The sequence below is a fragment of the Medicago sativa genome, chromosome 5, assembly GCF_051527215.1.
Source record: "Medicago sativa cultivar Bolivia chromosome 5, Bolivia_mono, whole genome shotgun sequence".
Classification (NCBI taxonomy): Eukaryota; Viridiplantae; Streptophyta; class Magnoliopsida; order Fabales; family Fabaceae; genus Medicago; species Medicago sativa.
In genome coordinates this window covers 21,076,423-21,082,216 of record NC_140753.1, presented here as the reverse complement: position 1 = coordinate 21,082,216, position 5,794 = coordinate 21,076,423, and the positions used below count along the sequence as shown (strand labels likewise).

The following is a 5,794-nucleotide window of genomic DNA, read 5'->3' as shown; positions in this document are numbered from 1 at the left end:
TTTCAGGGGATAATTGAAGTTTTGTTAATGTCAGGGGGTAATTGACGAAACATTTCAGGGGTAATTGCCTATTGACTCTTTCTAGTCTCACCCCATATAATTCTAGTTACACCCAAATTTATTTAAAATTTTACAATGATACCAAAATTGCCATCTTCATGTAAATTTCTAAAAACCTTTCTATCATTTTCATTCTGAACCCTCACCCCCTTTCATTCCACAAATCACCATAGATGTGCAACCAAGATCAAAGATTGAATCAACATCTTTTTCATTGATCTGTACTCTATTCATAAAGGTTAGTGAATTTCATGAATTTAATTTTCTAAGAGTTTCTATTTGTTTATTGTTTGTTTTGATATGAGATATGCCTCTGTTAACGGTAATTTAATTTTACAGGTTGGTGTAAACTCAATTTACGTATGTATATAAGAGGTTAGTTTAAACTCAGTTTACATAGTTAATGTAAATTTAGTTTACGTATGTATATAAGAGGTTTACGTAAAATGAGTTTACGTATGTATATAAGAGATTAATGTAAATTCAGTTTACGTATGTATATAAGAGGTTAGTGTAAACTCAGTTTACGTAGTTAATGTAAATTCAGTTTACATATATAAGAGGTAATTAGTGTAAATTTAGTTAATGTATGTATATAAGAGGTTTATATAAACTTAGTTTTTATTGTAGTTGAAGGGTATATTAATCATTCTAGGGTGTAACTTGAATTTTTTTGGGTGTGAGTAGTATCTGTCGTGCATTTGTGAAAACAAGAAAATGTGACTTGTCATGATTATGAATAAAATCCAACATGGATGAAGAAAGGGACAACATCATGGAAGAACAAAGTCAGAAGAAACCCAAAATCCTCTGCCTCCATGGATTCAGGACCAGTGGTGAAATCCTCAAGAAACTACTCTTACGTTGGCCCGAAACTTTAATACAAAAATTGGACCTCGTTTTCCTCGATGGTCCCTTTCCAGCACAAGGAAAATCAGATGTTGAAGGCATTTTCGATCCTCCTTATTATGAATGGTTCCAATCAAACGAGGTTATTGTTTGAACAATGATTCATAATCTTCTGCATTTATTTGTCTTTGTGCTTAAATAATATTTTATTTATTTGTTTGTAGGGTTTCACCGAGTATAGGAATTTTGAAGAATGCTTAGCATACATTGAAGATTATATGCTGAAAAATGGTCCTTTTGATGGTGTGCTTGGATTTTCTCAGGTATATTTTTGATTACTTGATGATGAAAAATGAAGTTTTTTTTTTTTTTTTTTTTTTTCTTTTTGCTTTTGATTAATTGTGAATTAATGTCACTCAGGGAGCATTTTTAGCGGCTGCATTGCCAGGAATGCAAGCACAGGTACTCATTAACGAAGAAACGCAATATTTTTACTTAATTGTTGCAATTCTAGAAATATGAAATTAGTTTCGACATGATTTAGGTATTCTTGAGTAGATATGTTTGTCTTCTAAAATTCTAATTTGAAACACACACCATTTCTTCGGTTATGAGGTAACGAAATAGATTTCGACTTAACTGATTTTATAAAATTGATTTAGTGTGTGTTTGGAAAAGTTTTTTCCACGCTTGAAACTCACGGCAAGCCAAAAGCTACTTCTCATAGCTTCAACCTGAACGCACGTCTAGTGATAATCAACTAATTTCCAAACACACTAGTAGTTGAAATTGTGTGATTTATGTTTGAATGCATTTAGGAAAAAGTGACTTCGAACAATTTATGGTGATAGTTTGGATCACAATTACTTTTGCATGTATAAATTAGCTTTTAGGTTGAATTTATTTTGAGGCAAGAATCAATTTTGGCGTTGGAAATCAAACATATAAAGTTTGGATCACAATTACTTTTGCGTGTATAAATTAGCTTTTAGGTTGAATTGATTTTGAAGCAAGAATTATGTTTGATGTTGGAAATCAAACATAAATTTGCGGTCAAATCACGTTTAACCAACCCAAAAGTGATTCTAGAGAGTTTAAAAGTGGAACTAAACACAGGCTTAGAATTTTTACCTAAGAACATGACTAGTAATCTATAACTATAGCCTATGTATGGTTTGGCTAGCAGCGGCAAAATGCAGGGTGATAGGGCATTCTGCCGTGAAAGCAAAAGCACACAAACTTTTTTAGATGTAACTCACTTTTAACCAAAATCAGTTTTACATAATCATTTCATTTAAAAATCGTTCGTTCAGAGCCGAACACACACATACTCTTTTTTTTTTTTTTGACGTTCACACATACTCTTTTTGAATCAACAAGTTGACCCTTTTGTCCATCCATTATCATAAATTATAAAATGCTTTATTGGTGAAGTAATGAAGGCTAAACTTAGAGGTTGATGTTAAATTACAATTGATTTGATTGAACATTGAAGTGATGATGATGATTTTAGGGAGTAGCACTTCAGAAGATAAGCAAGATCAAGTTCCTGATTCTGATATCAGGTGCCAAGTTTGGTGGCATGAACTACGGAACACCTAAACTAGCTTCCAATGCATTTTCAAAACCAATTGATTGTCCCTCTCTTCACATTATAGGTAGTTTCAATAAACAATCTCTGCTAATTATCTTTGTCAATCAATTTTTCCTTTACCTTTTGCCTTGAAAAGTCACATTGGCATCTTAGATTGTTATTCAATGCAGTATTGTACTTACCAATATACTTCTTCATTCATGTAATGTGATTAAGGGGACATGGATTTCTTGAAGCCGGAAAGCATTATTTTGCGAGAGGCTTTTGTTGACCCTGTTGTGATTCATCATCCAAAAGGACATACAATCCCAAGACTTGGTTAGTCATATAGCATCCCTTACTTTAATTGATAATTTTGTACACTTCAAAAATGCATGTTTCTAGCTAGGATGTATTTGAATACTATTTGTTTTATGTGTACAAAAATTGTTTGGTGCATCTTTGTTCCAGATGAGAAGAGTCTTCCAACCATGCTTGGTTTTATTGACACAATTCAAAAGGGATGCTATCAGATAATCGGAGCAAGAATTGAATCTTGAAGTAGAATTTTTGTTTCCTTTATATGAGACTAGAATTTTTGTGGGAGAAATGTCTTTATTCTGTTATAACTACTTTTGCTTCTGTTGAATCTATAAATAGGGGTTTATGTCTCACTGTGAGCATAGTAGAAACAATTAGAAACAAGAGTTTAAGATTGTTCACATTTCATATAGTGAAATTGGTTGTTGGCTATAGACATAGTCCAACTTGGGTGAACCACCTAATTTTGATGTGTCTTGATAAGCTATGAAAATTAACCTGATAAGTAGCATGATAAGTGGTTAGCTACCTGTTAGTTAGTTATCTAGCAGTATCAGTTAGTTACCAATTTCTCGCATTTCTAGCTTTTCAGTTATGACGGTTAGTAGCTGATTTCTCATGTATAAATACCGTAAAACCTCTCCTTCGTTCATTAATGAGCATCAGATTGCTCATTCATATCACTTCTTTGCTCCCAGGTTTATTTTATTAATCTGGTATCGTTGGTATTTTGAGAGCTTTCCTCTGCTTCACTCTCATCATTACTCGAAATTCTTAACTTTATTCCGCCATTTCCACCATACTCATTAGTGGGAATGTTGTTTCCGATCCAACGCACAATCCATTTTCCCTTCATCCAAGCGAAAGTCCTCCTGCCACAATCTTGGTTAGGCTATTAATAGCCTAATTGTTGTCATCTTGAAGAGATGCTTGTTTGATCTTTAAATATATGTCACTAAAATATCATTTGGCTGAACTGATGTAAAAATCCAAGATGGATATGATTCTTTTAGCATCCCTTATTTAGAGGTTCTACCATCATAGGTTCGAGTTCAGCTTCATTGGTTGAAAAATATGGTCTAAATTGGACAATTTTGTGGCACATGCACTTTTGGAACGTTATGAAGGAAAAGAATTATTAGAATATAGTGAGAAGATAGCTTGGAGAGCAAGCTATCTAGATAGCTTGAGAGCAAGCAAGTTAGTTAGGGAGTTAGTTACTCCAAATCACTATAAATAAGCTACACCTATGTACTATTTCACTATCTTTTATACAATTGTTTCTTGGTAATGACTCCTAGAGAGAATTATACAATCTATCTTTCCATTGCATTTGACCTAGAACCATGGAATCCTCTAATTCATAACATGGTATCAGAGCGCTATGGAGATAGCAAATTTGATCCAGTTTCTGATGAAGAAGAAGATTCCAATGGTGATGAAGAAGAAGATCTTGAAGCTTCCGCATCAGCAACCTTGTGTTCTTCCGCTTCGCAAGTTGTTTTCGGTAGCTTTGGCGGTTCCGTTTCCACTCCTGTTTCTTCACCATGGATCGCACCAGAAACTGATGGATTCACCATCACGATCGGTACCGTTCCCTGTTCTCTGGTTGATTCAAGTTGCAGCAATCGCAATTCTGCCATTGATGCTTCGGAAGAAAACCAGAAAACTCGTATTCTTGATTCAGAGTTGATCGTTTCTGCCAAATCAAAGAATTCGACACATCGCGAATCTGAGTTCATCGTTACTGAAGCAGCGTTCAAGAAATCGAAGCATCTCATCATCCACACAAATTTCTCATGCTCTGGACCTGTTTACGACGTTTCTGCGTTCGTCGGAAAACAGGAACAAACAGTAATTGCAGTCAAGAATCAGTTTCAGTTCTTCAATCTACATGACGAATCAATTGTCGATTTCGATCCCGGCGGAAGAATTGGTTCGTTCTTGCTGTTCTCAGTTTCCTCAGTTCTCCGACGAATCCATTTTCGCTTGCGATGGAAACCATGGGACAGAGGAAAGAAACTGCTATATTCATTGAGTCGCGTTCTTCCTCATTCCGTTTTCAGTTCAGATTATCCTTTCTTTTGGATTCCAGAAGTTATGGTACGTGTTGTGCTATCTCACGCTTTCGATTTTCAGAATTTGAACACGTTTCACCCTTAGTTGTTGGATAAGCGCGTTTGGAGAAGTGCTTCTCAAAGAAGCGTGGTTTGGTTACGTTCAGAATCCTGCTTGGATTTGATTTGCAGCTTAAGATGTTTGCAGAAGAATTTCTTGTTCCTGGCTTAATTCACCTTTGATCCTCACCGAATCACACTGCAGAAGTTATTGAAAGAAAAGCTGTTTTCGATGGATTCATGTTTGCAGATTTTGACGAGCAAAATCACGTTTTTAGATAAGTGATTCTGATCATGGAAGCGTGCGTTTTCGGAAAGCTGTTTTGAAAGAAGCAACAACGTGTTTGGGTTAAGCTGTTTTAGGAAGAGAGAAGAAGAAAGCCCCCTTTTGCAACAAGATTCACGTTTTGAAGAGCAGAATTCCACATTTTCACGTCTTTGGCAATCTCCACTTCTTTCAAGATTGGTCTGGGCTTCATCAGAATTTCATTGGGCCTCACTCTGGGCTTTCTATGTTTTCCTATCATTTTTTGCCATTTGCTAGTCTTAACCCCCGTTTTTACTTAGTTACTTCAGTAAGAATAAATTGTAATTTTCATTGTGTTTCAAACTCAAATTGGTGAATTTCCCCATTTTGAGTTTGAGGGGGACTATTAGAATATAGTGAGAAGATAGCTTGGAGAGCAAGCTATCTAGATAGCTTGGAGAGCAAGCAAGTTAGTTAGGGAGTTAGTTACTCCAAATCACTATAAATAAGCTACACCTATGTACTATTTCACTATCTTTTATACAATTGTTTCTTGGTAATGACTCCTAGAGAGAATTATACAATCTATCTTTCCATTGCATTTGACCTAGAACCATGGAATCCTCT

The 5,794-nt window shown here is 35.1% G+C and overlaps 1 pseudogene across 1 annotated transcript; it reads left to right on the top strand.

Moving 5' to 3' along the window:
- The first annotated feature begins 713 nt into the window (after window positions 1-713).
- On the top strand, window positions 714-3,267 carry LOC146920952 (uncharacterized; annotated as a pseudogene). The gene is made up of 6 exons (XR_015011955.1): window positions 714-1,051; window positions 1,134-1,232; window positions 1,330-1,371; window positions 2,423-2,567; window positions 2,720-2,821; window positions 2,954-3,267. The product of XR_015011955.1 is annotated as an uncharacterized LOC146920952 (transcript).
- The last annotated feature ends 2,527 nt before the right edge of the window (window positions 3,268-5,794 follow it).